At 43.1% G+C, this 18,926-nt stretch overlaps 1 protein-coding gene across 3 annotated transcripts in view; it reads right to left on the bottom strand.

The window, feature by feature from the left end:
- hivep2a (HIVEP zinc finger 2a) overlaps positions 1-14,912 on the bottom strand; it is a 141,575-nt gene extending 126,663 nt beyond the window's left edge. For 2 of the 3 annotated variants that reach the window (XM_060914201.1, XM_060914197.1), the window contains exon 1: positions 14,274-14,912. The gene's annotated coding sequence lies outside the window, so the exon portion shown is untranslated. Of the gene's footprint in view, positions 1-11; positions 548-14,273 lie in introns of those variants that run through there. The other variant, XM_060914198.1, reaches the window with a different exon arrangement.
- Between the last annotated feature and the right edge of the window lie 4,014 nt (positions 14,913-18,926).

Genomic DNA, 18,926 nt, shown 5'->3' on the forward strand with positions numbered 1-18,926 from the left:
TGGTGACCCACCTGACACACTGTCCCTCCTGCTACAGGTCTCCAGGAAGGAAGAGGAATCCAAATGTCAGCGCTGATGAGCCAGGCGAAGCTGTCAAAATCCGTAGCACAAGCACAAATCCAGTCGATGAAGCTATTTCCCCACTTACTTAAATGCAGTCCTCCATCCCTATCAGAAATGCTCAGTCTTTCTGGTTCATTCACTCTAGCTACGCTTGAAGGAAGAAGCAGCACAAGCAGAGAGAAAAAAAAAAGTATTTTTCTTTAATATAAGCCAAAGCGGGAGGGAGGGACGGAGGGAGGGGGGCTCCAATCTCATGAAAAGGCAGACAGGCAGCAGCCGCCAGCAACAATCGAGCAGCGAAGTACGTAGGTTTCAGCTTGTTACTGCTGCGGAAAGTGAAAAAGGAAGGGACGGGAAGGGGGAGTGAGAGAGTCAGGTAATGAGAGAACGAGAGACTACCTCATTTTTAAAGCAGGAAGAAGGGGAGGCCGCGAGTGTTTCCTGTGGTGGAGAGGAGGTGAGCAAGGACGTCATAGGCAGCATTCATTTTGTCAAAGTGTCAGTACAAACTCGAGACACTCTCAGTCTGCCTTGGATAACATACAAGCTCCTCTATTCGACCATATGCTGCGCTATATTAAAAATATACCTTTCTATACATGTCAAACGGATCGGCTGTTTATTTTAAGATGCACTAAAAGACAAGGCATTTTATCGTTAAGTGACCAACATGAGTTTTTACTCTTTAGGCAGCACAGTCAATCAAATATAAATCCAAAGGCGTCGACTTTGCGGCACTGAACTGTCGACACTGAACTGTCTTGTTTATCAAAGCACTCAAGATACACCTTCCATATCCCAATCTCAAGAACCGCCACACAATTTAGCAAAGTTAACCACAACTGGTGCAGCACGGTGCAATCAGGTATGTTTTGCTACACTTTCACTGTGGAGAGGATGAGGTACAGAAATCAGCCATCGAAAAAGCGTCAAACGTTTTGTGCAACATGTAGCAAGCAGCAAATGCAAGGCACAATGCAAATATTTGAGGCGTTACTAGGCTGCAGATCATGCCTGCACTGCAAGCATGTTATCTGGCACAGTCATTGTTGAGGCTCAGTCACTCACATAACCTGTGGAGGCCAAGACATACTGTATTAACTATCTATTGTCGGAGAACCAACAGGGTTCCCAACCAATTGAGATGATATATCCAAGGGACAGACGCTGCCCTCGTGCAATGAAGGATAAGGACCTGGTGTCGCATTCCACTATCTATCTCATAAAAGTGGAGCGCATATATATATATATATATATATATATATATATATATATATATATATATATATATATATATATATATAACCTCATTAATGTATAAAGTATTGCAATCACCATATACAATTATGCTTTTAGAAAAAATCAATAGTGTTTTGTCCCACTGATGTACCAGGCACTTTCATTTTTGATACTAACAATGCTTCAGAGATCAGGAAATGTGCACTGCTCTTCAGTAGTGTTTTTACTTCAACATTTGCCAGTTGAAGTACCATTTAGTACCTCTTTATATATACAGTGTCTTGCAAAAGTATTCATCCCTCTTGGTGTTTGTCCTGTTTTGTCGCATTACACAAACTGAAATTAAAATGGATTTTTGGAGGGTGAGCACCATTTGATTTATACAACATGCCTACCACTTTAAAGGTGCATTTTTTTTTCTTTCGTTTGAAACCCCTAAATAAGAGCTGGTCCAACCAATTCACTTCATAAGTCACATAATTAGTTGATTAAGATCTACCTGTGTGCAAAGTGTCACATGATGTCTGTATAAATCAACCTGTTCTGGAAGGACCCTGACTCTGCAACACTACTAAGCAAGCAACATGAAAACCAAGGAGCCTCCAAACAGGTCAGAGACAAAGTTGTGGAGAAGTATAGATCAGGGCTGGGTTATAAAAAAATCCCAAACTTTGAATATCCCACAGAGTACCATTAAATCCATTATAGCACAATGGAAAGAATATGGCACCACTACAAGAGAAGGCCGCCCACCAAAACTCACAGACCTGGCAAGGAGGGCATTAATCAGAGATGCAACAAAAAGACCAAAGATAACACTGAAGAAACTGCAAGGATCCACAGCGGAGATGTGAGTATCTGTCCAGAGGACCACTTTAAGCTGTACACTCCACAGAGCAGGGCTTTATGGAAGAGTGGCCAGAAAAAAGCCATTGCTTAAAAATAAAAAATAAAAAATAAGAAAACATGTTTGGAGTTTGCCCAGCAGCATGTAGCAGACTCTCCAAACACATGGAAGAAGATTCTCTGGTCAGATGAGACTAAAATTTATCTTTTTGGCCATCATGGGAAATGCCATGTATGGCACAAACCCAACACCCTGAGAACACCATTCCTACAGTGAAGCATGGTGGTGGCAGCATCATGCTGTGGGGATGTTTTTCATCTGCAGGGACAGGAAAGCGGGTCAGGACTGAAGGAAAGATGGATGGCACTAAATACAGGGCAATTCTGGAGGAAAACCTGTTTGAGTCGGCCAGAGGTTTGAGACTGGGACGAAGGTTCACGTTCCAGCAGGACAATGACCCTGAACATACTGCTAAAGCTACACTGGAGTGGTTTAAAGGGAAACATTTACTGTAAATGTCTTGGAATGGCCTAGTCAAAGCCCAGACCTCAATCCAGTTGAGAATCTGTGGCATAATGTGAAGATTGCTGTACACCAATGCAACCCATCTAACTTGAAGGAGTTGGAGCAGTTTTGCTTTGAGGAATGGGCAAAAATCCCAGTGGCTAGATGTGCTAAACTAATAGAGACATACTCCAAAAGACTTGCAGCAAAAGTATTGACTTTGGGAGTTGAATACCTATGCACACTCCAGATTTCCGTTTTTTCATCTTAATTATTGTTTATGTCTCAATAAAACAATTTTCACCTTTAAAGTGGTAGGCATGTTGTGTAAATCAAATGGTGTTAACCCATCTCATCTCAAGCCGCTTTATCCTTCTACAGGGTCGCAGGCAAGCTGGAGCCTATCCCAGCTGACTACGGGCGAAAGGCGGGGTACACCCTGGACAAGTCACCAGGTCATCACAGGGCTGACACATAGACACAGACAACCATTCACACTCACATTCACACCTACGGTCAATTTAGAGTCACCAGTTAACCTAACCTGCATGTCTTTGGACTGTGGGGGAAACCGGAGCACCCGGAGGGGACCCACGCGGACACGGGGAGAACATGCAAACTCCACACAGAAAGGCCCTCGCCGGCCACGGGGCTCGAACCCAGACCTTCTTGCTGTGAGGCGACAACGCTAACCACTACACCACCGTGCCGCCTGGTGTTAACCCTCCAAAATTAATTTTAATTCCAGCTTGTAATACAACAAAACAGGACATGAATACTTTTGCAAGACACTGTGTACACATATGTACACACTTTCATTTTTCCTGACTTTTCATGTAGGTGTCATTTTTCAAAATATCATGTGGTGCAACCAACTGGTTATTAGCGCAATTCTGAACACTTGTTTGAAATTGCTCCTAAATCCTTTCTTTCTTTTATTTATTTATTATTTCACCACATGAAGCATCATTTCAAGAATGTTTTGCATGACTGACCAACCCTGAAAAGCATTTTGCCTTTCCAGCTCTTTTATAATTCACTAACAAAACTTCAGGCGAGGTGGCCAAGTGGTTAGAACACTTGACCGCTAAGCAAACGGTCCCCGGTTCGAGCCTCGTCTTGGACGGTGATCTGGGGCTCACCTCCTGTCCACCCAGCAGTGAATGGGGACCTGGTGGAAACACTGGGGAAGTTAAGGCGGCGAGGAAAGGAACTGTCCACCCTACCTCACCATGCTGACGGCCCAGGACAAGTGTGCTCTCTAACAGGCACTCCCCAACATACGTACGAAAACGTATATGGGACTCTTTGACTTTGAACAAAACTTCACTTGTTCACTTTACAAAAATATCATCTGGTGTAACCGTGAAGAATATTACAGAGCTCTTTGAAAATTTTTACTAGATAGTAGCCTATAGTGTAAATCAAGTGTAATATCCTCTCCACCTCATTGACATTATTAATATTGTCCTATAACACCAAAATCTACCACTGCTGCTTTACACTGGCATTCATATAATGAATTGATATACAATATTTGTCTGTGAGATTTCAGACCAGGTTTGTTCTGTTTGTTCTTAGGAATTTATTATGAACTGATCTTTTTTTTTAACTATGCATGTTCGTCTCATCATGTGATGTCACCTGTAATGGCATTAACCATATTAAAATTCTGAAACAACAATAACAACAACAACTCTGCGCTCTGTGGCTGAAACATTAATCACTGACACAGTATGCTTAAGTGGATACTAGTCTTGTACATTTTAATATGGGTTTTTAAAAAGTCTGTAAAGTGTATTGACCTAGGAGGCAGTACAGTTATAGGACATAACTACAAGTTAATAATACTGTACTTTTAAAATGTCCAACTTTTAAGTATATTTAGGAAACATATTATTTGGAGAGGGGCGGCACGGTGGTGTAGTGGTTAGCGCTGTCACCTCACAGCAGGAAGGTCTGGATTCGACCCCAATGGCTGATGGGGGCCTTTCTGTGTGGAGTTTGCGTGTTCTCCCGGTGTCTGCGTGGGTTTCCTCCAGGTGCTCCGGTTTCCCCCACAGTCCAAAGACATGCAGGTTAGGCTAATTGGTGGCTATAAATTGACCGTAGGTGTGAATGTGAGTGTGAATGGTTGTTTGTCTCTATGTGTCAGCCCTGCGATGGCCTGACGACTTGTCCGGGGTGTACCCCACCTCTTGCCCATAGTCAGCTGGGATAGGCTCCAGCTTGCCCGCGACCCTGCACAGGATAAACGGTTACGGATAATGGATGGATTATTTGGAGAGAAAATCATAGTTGCACCACATGATCGTTTCTAAGAACACAGACGATAAACATGTTAATGAAAAAAAGTGCTAAAGTCATTCATTACTAGATGCTCTTATCCAGAGCGACGTACAATGTACCCGGAGCAGTTGAGAGTTAGGTGCCTTGCTCAAGGGCTCTTCAGCCATTCCTGCTGGTCGAGGGAATCAAACCGGTGACCATTTGGTCCCACAGCTGTTTCTCTATCCATTTGGCCAAGTCACCTATCTGCATGTTTTATATAAATGTACAGTATGTGTACATTACATTCTAAATGTTTCAACAGATGGAAAATACATACTTGAGTTTTCCATCCATCCATTACCACTTATCCTGTGCAGGGTCATGGGCAAGCTGACTATGGGCGAGAGGTGGGGTACACCCTGGACAAGTCGCCAGGTCATCACAGGGCTGACACATAGACACAAACAACCATTCACACTCACATTCACACCTACGGTCAATTTAGAGTCACCAATTAGCCTAACCTACATGTTTTTGGACTGCTGGGGAAACTGGAGCACCTGGAGGAAACCCATGCAGACACGGGGAGAACATGCAAACTCCGCACAGAAAGGCCCCCCGTTGGCCACTGGGCTCAAACCCAGAACCTTCTTGCTGTGACACAACAGTGCTAACCACTACACCACCATGCCACCACACTCCACTTATTAAATTTAAAATGTGGTGGTCAGACTCATTAACAGTGTGACTTGTCTCCACTGCTGTTTTGTGGTTTTAATGGACAGAATGTCGAGACATAGCGAAGATTGGACAGCTGTCCAGTATGGAGGCTTTGCAGGTGATATTTTCTTTTGGCACCATCCAAACTAGACTTACAACACCCTGTGGCTCTAATGAAAATCAGCACCTCCAAGTCCAAGGCCATGGTTTTCTCTCAGATAAGAGTGGGATGCTCCCTTCAGGTGCAGGGAAAGACCTTGCCCCTGATTCACGTGTCAGACTGACAGAAAAAAAATCTAGTCTGTAAAAGCAGTGTTAGTCACTGGAGGTCTGTCGTGGAGAACCAGGAGTTCAGTTTTAGCAGACAATTTTCTCTCTTTACCGAAAACTACAGGTATGTCGCTTTTCCCATCTATGGTCAGACCTGTGGGTAGTGACTGAAAGATTAAGGTCATGAGTACAAGCCGTGGAAATAAGGTTCCTCCTGCAGGGAAATAAGCCAATCCTAAGTGCAGCAAAGAAAAAAAAATCCCTTCCTTCCTCACAGCATCTAAGACATAAACCAAACTTTTTGTTCAAACAACCCAATTTTCTGCTCCATTTTTTATTCCAGATTTATAATTTAGGATTACTGTAACATTTGAACATATTATTATTCCAGGAACATAAGTTACGAAAAGCCTCATGTAATGGAGGATGAACCTTGACACACCTTTTCAAAAAGTCAGGAGGTGTGATTGAAAGGGTGCGTCTATTTCAGCTATCATCCAGCTTGGAACAAATCGTAAGGAATAAAACACAAAGGGTTATGTGGTTATAGGAAAATAATCCACATGATACAGTGGTGTGATACAGCCCAACGTGAGGGATGGCAGCCTGGTTTATTACTGTAAATGTGACATTCACTAGACGGCACATCAGAGCCAAAATATGCCTGTCCATCTGATTTCCATGTCAAACTCCATAATGTTGAGCCATTTCATGCATGTTAAACACACTGATGAGCTCCGACTTGCTTTGCTGTCGTTGTGATTGTTGTCATGAACTGCATTTCAATCCGGTTAGTGTTAGTACTCAATAACAGTACATAAGTATGCAATTTGAGACGCAAAGCTAGTTTGTTTCGAGGAGGTAGATGGACAAAGAAATTTGTCCATTGTTGCTGGCTTAGTTGACACACTGCATGTTAGCATCGTGAAAATGACTACAATAGCATATACAACTCAGGAAGTACAACTTAAGCTCCAACCTGCTGCTGACCTTCTACCGCTCATCCATCGAGAGCATACTGACGTACTGTATTACAGTATGGTACGGCAGCTGCACTGCTGTAGACAGGGAGAGGCTCCAGAGGGTAGTTATGGCAGCACAGAAGATCATTGGCTGCCCTCTCCCCTCCCTGATGGACATTTACACCTCCCGCTGCCTTAGCAGAGCTAAGAATATTATCAAGGACAGCTCCCACCCTGGCTTTGATCTGTTCGACCTGTTGCCCTCAGGGAGGCGCTACAGGTGCATCAGGGCAAAGACAAATAGATTAAAAAACAGCTTCTTTCCAAAAGCCATAACCGCCCTGAACTCGGATACGCTCTGACTTGATAGTCTATTTTATTTTACTATTTTACTAATTTATAATGTGCAGTACTTTATAAGATGACTCTCTATGCAATACTTTTATAATGTGCAATACCACACTCCAAAATGTGAAACGCAACACATGCACCTCAGGACTGTGCACCTTACGCACAACACATACATCTCAGAACTGTGCACCTTACACACAACACATGCACCTCAGGACTGTGCACCTTACACACAACACATGCACCTCAGGACTGTGCACCTTACACACAACACATACATCTCAGGACTGTGCACCTTACACACAACACATGCACCTCAGGTCTGTGCACCTTACCTTGCAATACTTCATAATGTGTAATATTTTATCTTATAATGTGACTCTCTCGTGCAATAATTTACAATGTGACTGTCACTGTGCAATACTTTATATGTGCAATACCTCACTCCATAATGCGTAACACAACACATACACCTCAGACTGTGCACCTTACACCCCCCCCTTTTTTTTCCCCTTTCCTCTCTTTTCCCTTCCTCCCTTCCTCTCTCTCTCCCTCTCTACACGTTGTTTGCACTGTTATTGGAGATGCTTTAATCTCATTGTACATGTGTATAGTGACAATAAAGGCATTCTATTCTATTCTATTCTACAAGAGCGATATTTCTAATGTTTGAATAACTTAATAAAACAAAAGAGAATAATCCAGTGGTAAATCAAGTGAGCTCATGTGGGATAAAAAGCCCAAGGTTAGGTTGATTGGTGGCTCTGAATTGATAGTGAGTGTGAATGGTTGTTTGTCTCTATGTGTCAACCCTGTGATGATCTGGCGACTTGTCCAGGGTGTACCCCGTCTCTCGCCCATAGTCAGCTGGGATAGGCTCCATCTTGCCCGTGACCCTGCACAGGATAAGCGGTTCTGGATAATGGATGGATGGATAGATGGAAAATGTTTAGTTGGTCATTTGATTGGTTGGTTAGTTGATTGATCATTTAATTATTATACTATTATGTTTTTGTTTTGTTTTTTGGCAAAGAACAGAATTATTTGTTCGAGAAACAAAAAAAACGGATGCATTTAAAAAAAAAACTGAAAGATACATCTTCCAAGGAATACACAAACATACAAACACTGCTGTAAATTCTAAAACCACCCTTATTGTACAAATATATAAATAATATTGGCTGGCCAGCCATTATTATTATTATTATTATTATTATTATTATTATTATTATTATTATTCATACTCATTCCTTTCAGGTGTTCAATGCATCTTTCCCGTTCAAAATTCTCTCAAAATTTTCCATATTTAACAAAGCAAACCTGGCAGCCATGTTTGTTTACAAATTGTCACAGTCGCTCACTGGAGCGGAAGTTTTACATCTCCGATGTGTCTCTTTTCCAGTTTTTTATGTCCATTGGTATGTTTTTCTCTTGTAAACATGTGTGAAGAATATCTAATGACGTTTTGATAGCCTTTCGGGTGTTCAACGTGTCTTTCTCTTTCCTGGCCGGCAATGAAATGCTTCTGCGCATGCGCAGCACAAAAGTTTCTCATTGGATATTCGCATCAGCTCCGACGTATGACGTCACGTTGTCTTGACAACCGTGCAATATCGTAAACCATATTCAACACTCATTCTCCGTTGGGTAGAGTGACATAATACACATAGGATAAGCAATATGCTGACAATATTGCATGCTATCAAACCAAATGAATGAAACCTGCTATAAGGGAATAGAATACATGGTTTTGTTCCATCGAAAAAGTGTCCTGTATGGATAGCAATATGGATAATTCTATTCGCCCCTTTCCCAAATCATGCATTTCATTCTGCAGACTCCACTGATTGACAGTATAGCTTTCACTCCTGTGTCTTGTTCAGTTAATGTCAGTGATGAAATTTCCTTGAACATTTCTATGTCAGACCAGCAGACTGATAAACATCTGGTGTCAGTGGAGTGACAGGCGTAACAGTATCCGAGAATAAATGTCTGAATTCTGGTCTGCTTTACACCCATACAAACAGATGAGGTTCTCTTCAGTTCATGAAGTGAATTATGAGTAATTACTTTCCAAATATTTTATTTACCACTGTGGACCACTGGGATCAATGTAGAATGTTCCTGGTTGCACTGGAAAGCAGAAGCAGTAAAAGGCATTAAATTAGAGTCAAATGTACAAGCAGCTAGCAGCTAAGATGATTGTTGCTCATCCTTGGCTAAGCATTAAATGTTTAATATACAATCTACATCATAGGATTTATTTCTCACTGGACGTCTGCTAGTACAGTTAGATTATTATAATGAGCACCACAGAATGCAGTGGCAGTGCAGTCAATCAGAGCTGAAGACAATGCAATAATATAAGAATGACCAATTAGCTTCTGTGCTAACGAACAGTAACATTGAACCAGTAACTAGACAACTAAAGGCAATCTAATAACATCGCATTTCAGCTTACATTCAATATTTGAACCTAGAGAATGATTTTATAGCCCAATATTTGCTTTTGTATTGTTATCAGCATTGTGAGCTGAGCCACTGGAAGTTCTCAGCATGCAATGCATACTGGGATTTGGTAAAAGGGTGAACAGGAAATACACATATATTAAAAGTAGACGGCCTTTCGGTTTCATAAAATCGGTGAAATTTAGTTCCCTCTGAAATTTGGTCATTGTGATATATGTTTATTTCTGTAATATCTCACAAAATATCAAGCCATTCTGTGGCTGGGAAGTTATTTAATTTCAGTGGATTCCCGAGCAAATAATGTGCATGAAATCGCTCGCTTCGTGCAGTCAAGCAGACAGAGGAAGTCCATGTGTGCATGCGCAGGTTTACCTTCTTTTCCTTCTTCTTTTGGATTTTACAGCAGCTGGCGTCCAGTGTTGCATTACTGCCATCTACAGGTTTACCTTGACCGTGCACTGACAGTTCCATCATTCTGTCGCTAAACGAACAGCTGATCACACCGAGGTGCTCTCTGAGCGCCGATATTTATTAGTTTGGTCCTGTGTTTCCTTTCCTTCACAACATTACGTCTTTTCTTCTCACTTTCCGTTACTGTAGTCGGTCTTTCACGTTTCATTCGCATCATCCATTGCTCTCTCCTGTTTCGAATTTGTATCCCACAATGCCTTGAGCGAACGGGGGAAGCCCACCACGTGACGCATGACGTAGTATCTTGTATTGCGTCATGGTGAAGCAGGAAAAAATAGCAGAGAATCTAGAGCCACATGGCTCTAAATTCATTAACTGTTCTTTTTTTTTAATGAATACAACTGGAAGTAGCCCTGTGATGACCTGGCGACTTGTCCAGGGTGTACCCCGCCTTTCGCCCGTAGTCAGCTGGGATATGCTCCAGCTTGCCTGTGACCCTGTAGAACAGGATAAAGTGGCTAGAGATAATGAGATGAGATAAGATGAAAATTGGAAGTCAGTGATTCGAATTCAGTTGCTTTCGGTCCACTAAAAAAAATAGTAATTAGGTGTCAGGGAAAATTCTTTTTATAACCTACATTTGAAAAATCCGAAAGGGAGTCTAGCTTTAGTGGGCGGCACGGTGGTGTAGTGGTTAGCGCTGTCGCCTCACAGCAAGAAGGTCCGGGTTCGAGCCCCGTGGCCGGCGAGGGCCTTTCTGTGTGGAGTTTGCATGTTCTCCCCGTGTCTGCGTGGGTTTCCTCCGGGTGCTCCGGTTTCCCCCACAGTCCAAAGACATGCAGGTTAGGTTAACTGGTGACTCTAAATTGACCGTAGGTGTGAATGTGAGTGTGAATGGTTGTCTGTGTCTATGTGTCAGCCCTGTGATGACCTGGCGACTTGTCCAGGGTGTACCCCGCCTTTCACCCGTAGTCAGCTGGGATAGGCTCCAGCTTGCCTGCGACCCTGTAGAACAGGATAAAGCGGCTACAGATAATGATGACTGAGATTAATATAGTATAAGTTAATTCACACACACTACTCATGAACCACAAGAGAATTTTAATAGCAGTTCCTGCAGGATTTGTGCTCCATTCATTTGAAAACGACAACACGTTCAGTAAATGTTTCAGGCTAATTATAAACGCAAGGCTCGGATAAGAACAATGATGATATCAGATCACACGCTCACTTCTTCTACACAAAGCTTCAAGTGTTACCTTGGGTGAGGATGCTAATACTGAAGCCCTGAATGAAAACAATACAAGCCTACTCGAGTGATCCAGATCTTCACCTTCAGTGAATGGATCCTAATCAGGGAGGAAAATATAGATTAAAAATTAGGGCTGTCGATAATAACGCATTAACGCGATCTCAATTTATCGCGATAAAAAAAAAATAGTGCCGTTAACGCAAATTCTAATTTGGCCCTGCGAGTCACCCGTAGTTCATGTTGAGGCTTGTCGTGCGCTGCTTCATTAACACTATGTTCACACTGCAAGACTTAATGCTCAATTCCGATTTTTTTGTGAAATCCGATTTTTTTGTGAGGTCGTTCACATTAACAAATATATGCGACTTGTATGTGATCCTCAGTATGAACGAAAAGCGACCTAAAAGTGTTCCGCATGCGCATTGCAGGATACGACGATGTCACACGCAGTGAGCATGGCCAGTGTTTACGGAAGTAACCTAAAGTTTCCTGTGTATGACAGTAGCCAGCATGGAGTACCTGGCGATGATGCAGTTGTTGTTGCGACAGAGCCAGAACATGCACAATAGCCTGATGTTAAGGAGGAGGTTGAGAAGGAAGAGGGCAAGGGTTTTGGCTCAGGCGTTCTGCGGGGTAGTGACTGCAACCTCCGTTCAAAGGAACGTGTGGGTGCGGAGTCGCATTGATGTCATGCGCCATGTTGTTGTAACTTTTTTTGAGAGACCCGCCGCCTACTTCAGCGCAGAATAGTGACGTTTGTGGCTTGTTGATGACGTGTAAGTCGGATGAATGCGACCTGGCGGTTCAGACTGAAGTCGCATATGAAAAGATCGGATAGGAATCGGAATTAGGACCACATATCCAAACGGCCTGGGTCGGATTTGAAAAAATCGGATCTGTGTCATTCATATTGTCAATAAAAGATCGGATACAGGTCACATATGGGCGAAAAGATCGGATTTGAGTCACTTCAGCCTGCAGTGTGAATGTAGTGTAAGAGTAAGTGATGGAGAAAGGTCTGTTAAACGGGACGTTTCATTTCAGAAGAAGAGTGTGATTGAGTTGGTTTTGGTATGCACTTTGCAGTTCTAAAATACTTTTGTAAAGTGAGATTTCAGTATGCTGTAGCACTGTGATATGACACTAAATATCTTTCTTGAAGTCCAACTGCGATTTATTTTTGTTTGCACAGCACTGTGAAGTCCTATAGGCTGTGACTGAATACAACTCCAGCACAATTGAAGTTTTATTTCATTTTTATTTTCTTTTGTCACACATGTCTGAACTGGGGCGGCACGGTGGTGTAGTGGTTAGCGCTGTCGCCTCACAGCAAGAAGGTCCTGGGTTCGAGCCCCAGGGCCGGCGAGGGCCTTTCTGTGTGGAGTTTGCATGTTCTCCCCGTGTCCGCGTGGGTTTCCTCCGGGTGCTCCGGTTTCCCCCACAGTCCAAAGACATGCAGGTTAGGTTAACTGGTGACTCTAAATTGACCGTAGGTGTGAATGTGAGTGTGAATGGTTGTCTGTGTCTATGTGTCAGCCCTGTGATGACCTGGCGACTTGTCCGGGGTGTACCCCGCCTTTCGCCCTTGGTCAGCTGGGATAGGCTCCAGCTTGCCTGCGACCCTGTAGAAGGATAAAGCGGCTAGAGATAATGAGATGAGATGAGACATGTCTGAACTGAGACACAGTAGTATGTGACTACATGTTTTATATTTGAGACTACAGCTCCCTAATCCATCACAAAATCCAATTTTGTGTTTTGTATGTTCAGTACTGCCTAGTATGTGAGTGAATAAACTCCCTTAAGCCTAGGTCACAACCGGACGTATGATTTTTTTGGCCGTGCGATTTTTGGCGTTTCCCAAATCGCTGCGTTTTTTTTTTTGTTCATGGAGAAAGACACGCGTTGGCCGTAAGTTTGTCTTGCAACCTGAAAAAAACCGTAAGCGCCCGTAGAGTTTGTTTGACATGACAAAGAACCTCTGCGGCCGGTCTACGGCTCGAAAATCAGCACGTCACACGCGCGCCCTCCGTGCGTTTCTTGCGTTTTTTGCACATAGACCGGCCGTAGGAGCACGTATACGGCCGGTTGTGACCGAGGCATTACCATTTTCTCTTGTCCCAGCAATTTTTAACAAGTACTTTTAGCATAAAATGTGTTCATTTTAATTGTAACATTTCACTTTAAAAGGCTCATTCATTTACATAGATTTTTAAAAAATGCGATTAATCGCGATTAACTATATGAAATTCTGAGATTAATCGCGATTAAAATTTTTAATCGTTTGACAGCCCTATTAAAAATATAAAGTGCCTCATTACAGATGATTGGGAATGATAGTGTCGTGGACAAGAAGGACAGACAGTGTGGCTTCAGGTTCAAAACATAGAACACGTTGGAAGTGGAAGTGGAATGGAGTTGAGTGGCAACGACAGCTGCACTTGAAGAGTCCCCCTAGAGTGTCCCCTGCTCACTGACGGAGAACACGTCATGGAACATTCCCGGAACGAGCCAGCGTCCCACCCACCTTCACCCAGGCACGCGCGTGCGCGCACACGCGCTCTCTCTCTCTCACCTGACAATCTGTATACACAGTGTACTTCACAACACCTTATATATATATATATATATATATATATATATATATATATATATATATATATATATATATATAATAACAACATGATCCCTATCCGAGCGCACGCGCTTCCCAGTGAAGCCGCTCCCTGCCTGTGCAAATTCCTCGGGATATTATATTTATTCCGCAGCATTCCCGGGATCAGCACGCAATCAAGTTGGTATTTCCCAAAAAAGATGGATTATTCCAATAAGCCAAAGCGCACTGACTGCTACAGGAATGCTCTGGGAAGAAGCAGCTCGCGCTCAGGAAGAGTGGAGGAGTTAGAACTCTTACCCGGATCGGGATCAGGAATCTCTGTCTGGAGCGTCCCGGAACATCTGCAACATCCCAAGGAATGTCAGTCCGCCTGGCCGGGCTGTAGCCCTTCCTTAGCCGGTATGGAACAGGATGCGCAGAGTTCCAGGGTCTCCGGATGATGAAGACTCGAAGGGAAAGTCGGACAGGTGATGGATGCGCAGGAAGACGACAAGGACGCGTGAGCGCTGCCTTTCCAGGAACGAGAACGTGTGTCGGGAATAAACAGTCCGGTCCGTGTCGGTTTTTTGTTTGTTTGTTTTCTTACTGCTCGAATCCAGAGAAGGAGCCTGGATGGAGGGGGGAAATAGACTGGGTTATTCCTAGCACCGCTTCCCAGAATAGAAAAAAAAATGCTACAGAAGAGAGAGAGAGAGAGAGAGAGAGAGAGAAGGAGGGAGGGAGGGGGCGCGAGCGCAGGAGGGAGAATAAAAGCGACAGCGTAAAGGTGTGAGCGCGCGTGCGTCAGTGTGTGTGTGTGTGTGTGTGTTTGGCCAGGCCAGGCCAGTGACGTCATCGGATCCCCCAGCGCGCGTCCGTCCCAGAGTGCAAGAGAGCGAAACCGGCCCCGCGGTGTGGTTACCCGATCCGCCTCACCTACCCGAAATGCGCCTCGGGTGACGTGCATCAGGTAGCCATGCTCCTGCCCGATCTGTACCACGCATGCGCAAAAGCGTCAGACGTTATGAAACTTGAGTGCTACGAAATGTTATGATCTGCAAATAGTAAACTCTTCAGGACACACAAGATATAATGTGATTTTTTTTCCTTCTTATAAATGGCATGGAGTATGGGGATTTGGGGTTGGGGTTTTCAAAACTTCAAATATTTCTTGATACAAGAGAATTAAGACCGTCCATCCATCCATTATCTCTAGCCGCTTATCCTGTTCTACAGGGTCGCAAGCAAGCTGGAACCTATCCCGGCTGACTATGGGCGAAAGGTGGAGTACACCCTAGACAAGTCACCAAGTTATTGCACGGCTGACACACAGAGACAAACAACCATTCACACCGATGGTCAATTTAGAGCCATCAATTAGCCTAACCTGCGTGTCTTTAGACTGTGGGGGAAACCGGAGCACCTGGAGGAAACCCACGCAGACATGGGGAGAACATGCAAACTCCACACAGAAAGGCTCTCGAACCCCCACTTGAACCCAGGAACTTCTTGCTGTGACGCGACAGTGCTAACCAGTACACCACCGTGCCACCCAAAATTAAGACCGATTTAGGGAATTTTTGTCTTGCTCTTACTTTATCCATCCATCCATTATCTGTAGCCGCTTATCCTGTTCTACAGGGTCGCAAGCAAGCTGGAACCTATCCCGGCTGACTATGGGCGAGAGGTGGGGTACAGCCTGGACAAGTCACCAAGTCATCACAGGGCTGACACATTGAGACAAACAACCATTCACACCGACAGTCAATTTAGAGCCACCAATTAGCCTAACCTGCATGTCTTTGGACTGTGGGGGAAACCGGAGCACCTGGAGGAAACCCACGCAGACACAGGGAGAACATGCAAACTCCATACAGAAAGGCCCTTGTCGGCCACTTGAACCCCAAACCTTCTTGCTGTGAGGCAACAGTGCTAACCACTACACCACCGTGCCACTCAGAATTAAGATCTTCCATCCATCCATTATCTGTAGCCGCTTATCCTGTTCTCCAGGGTCACAAGCAAGCTGGAGCCTATCCCAGCTGACTATGGGCAAAAGGTGGGGTACACCCTGGACAAGTCGCCAGGTCATCACAGGGCTGACATATAGAGACACACAACAATTCACACTCACGTTCACACCGACGGTCAATTTAGAGCCACCAATTAGCCTAACCTGCATGTCTTTGGACTGTGGGGGAAACCGGAGCACCTGGAGGAAACCCATACAGACACGGGGAAAACATGCAAACTCCATACAGACAGGCCCGAGTCAGCCACTTGAACCCAGGACCTTCTTGCTGTGAGGCGACAGTGCTAACCACTACATCACTGTGCCTCCCAGAATTAAGCCCAATTTAGGGAATTTTTGTCTTGCTCTTACTTTATCCATCCATCCATTATCTCTAGCCGCTTATCCTATTCTCCAGGGTCACAGGCAAGCTGGAGCCTATCCCAGCTGACTATGGGTGAGAGACGGGGTACACCCTGGACAAGTCGCCAGATCATCACAGGGTTGACACATAGAGACAAACAACCATTCACACTCACATTCACACCTACGGTCAATTTAGAGCCACCAATTAGCCTAACCTGCATGCTTTTGGACTGCGGGGGAAACCGGAGCACCCGGAGGAAACCCACGCAGACACGGGAAGAACATGTGAACTCCGCACAGAAAGGCCCTCGTCAGCCACTTGAACCCAGAACCTTCTTGCTGTGAGGCGACAGTGCTAACCACTACACTACACTACAAGGGCCACTACACCAACCTGCTGCCGCTCTTACTTTATATGGAATGTTATTTCCAATTTTCTCTTCAAATAGTATGGCTCTCAATCTTACAACATAATAATAACATACCTCATTTAAACTGTAAATTGTAAACCAATTTACAAAAACAAACAAATGTTTTCTTTTGATTCAGACTTTGAAAAACAGTGAAATATTCCAGTTACTAAAAGACAGAATCTGCTGTGGGAACTGACGTTCTTCCTAACAGAGTTAATATACTTTTATGTACGGTTGTATATAGAGGATATTACATGGTTGCATGAAGATATGAAGTTTATCTTCAAGTGGTGAATGTATATATCACGAGTGAGCAAGTGAAAATATTTTCAACACGAGAAGATAAACTTCATATCACGCAACCGTGTAATGTTCTTTATATTATATGGACTCCTCCACAAAAAAATACGCAAGTTAATCCTAAGGATTTAAATTTTGAACCGATTTGCCATTTTGACAACACAAATCAAGTCAGCAGGAAAACAATGGGAGTGACATCATCAGAGTGAAATGTCGGGAATTATTATACATACAGGCCACTTTTACCATGGAATAAAAACATGTATTCTATTCCCTTCTTGTGGGTTTATTCATGGCATGTAATATTGTTATCATATTGCTTATCCTCCATGTATTACACCACTCTATGCAATGGAGAATGAGCGTGCAGTATTGTTATAATATTGCATGTTGTCAAGACAACACGACATCACATGTCGGAGCTCATGCAAATATCCAATGACAAAACTTTTTTTGCTGTGCATGTGCACAATCATTTCTTTATTGGCTGGGAAAGAGAGAAGACAAGGCTAATCTGGTGGTAGGTTTAAGCACTAAATAAATAAACTGAAAACTGGAACTAAAGATGCACTGAACACCCGAAAGGCTACCAAAACTTCATTATATATTCTTCACGCTTATTTGCAAGAGAAAAACATACCAATGGACATCGAAAAACTGGAAAAGAGACACATCGGAGATGTAAAACTTCCACACTAGTGAGTGACTGTGACAGTTTGTAAACAAACATGACCACCAGGTTTGCTTCATTAAAAGTCGAAGATTTTGAGAAAATTTTGGCTGCCAGGTCGCTTCATTGTGTGGAGTTGTCAATGCTGATTTTAAAAGTAACTAAATAAATTGCATGGGGGAAAAAAATAAAATAATAATAATAATATTTGGCTTGACCATATTAGCATTAGCTTGTGCTAGCATGGATCATCACTAACACTACACCAGCTAGAAGGTCACTGGACTGCCACGCTAATAGCACTGAGTCGTGGGTGAGCTCGCGTTGGCCTTCGAGAATGCTGATATGAAGAGAGTGTGTGTGTATAATAATAATAATAATAATAATATTGGCTGGCTTTTTTTGTGGTCTATCAGATATATTCCATTCAGCTACTTGTCTTCGACTCATTCAATATCATGCTAGCTGAATGGAATATATCTGATATACCACTCAAGACCAGCCAATATTGTTTAAATGTCATTCAGATCGGCAATATATTTCATATGAAAAATGTGAGTTTTTCAACACGAGAAGATAAACTTCATATCTTTAAGCCAACATGTGATTTTCTTTTTATTATATAGACACATTCACAAACAAAAAGTCCCCAAATTCATCAAAACAATTCATTGATTTCACAAGTGACACATAGAGATTTATGTCATGGTTTTGGATCTCCGTGTCCCGGATGTAGCTCATATGAAAAATACGAGTGGCATATTTCCCAGTAAAACACTTGTGTCCATATAATATATATGAGTTATTTCAAAATGTGCTGTAATGTAATAAAATGGCTTGTGTGTCCTGTACAGGTCAGATAGAGTCATAAATCGTTAATAAAGTGTGTGGTGCAAATCAGGCAGAGACATGAGTCTTGTAACCACATAACCTCATCTGGGCATCTGCAGTAAACCCCACTGGAAGAGGAACCACACATAAAGCATGATGCATAATTCATCCTGATACAAATATAGAAAGTGAAGAACTGAGTAAAGAAATAATAGACATTTCATGCATTACATCTGTGGTCAGTTGAGTCCATACTCTCAGTGTACTGGATGCAGCTTAAGGCAGAGCAGGATCTACTACAAGTTAATTTGCTTTGGCTATGGAGTGTTCACTGTAAAAAGCTGAATACTTGTTTGATGCCATTCTCATATATTTTGATG

The sequence above is a fragment of the Neoarius graeffei genome, chromosome 2 (genome assembly GCF_027579695.1).
Source record: "Neoarius graeffei isolate fNeoGra1 chromosome 2, fNeoGra1.pri, whole genome shotgun sequence".
NCBI lineage: Eukaryota > Metazoa > Chordata > Actinopteri > Siluriformes > Ariidae > Neoarius > Neoarius graeffei.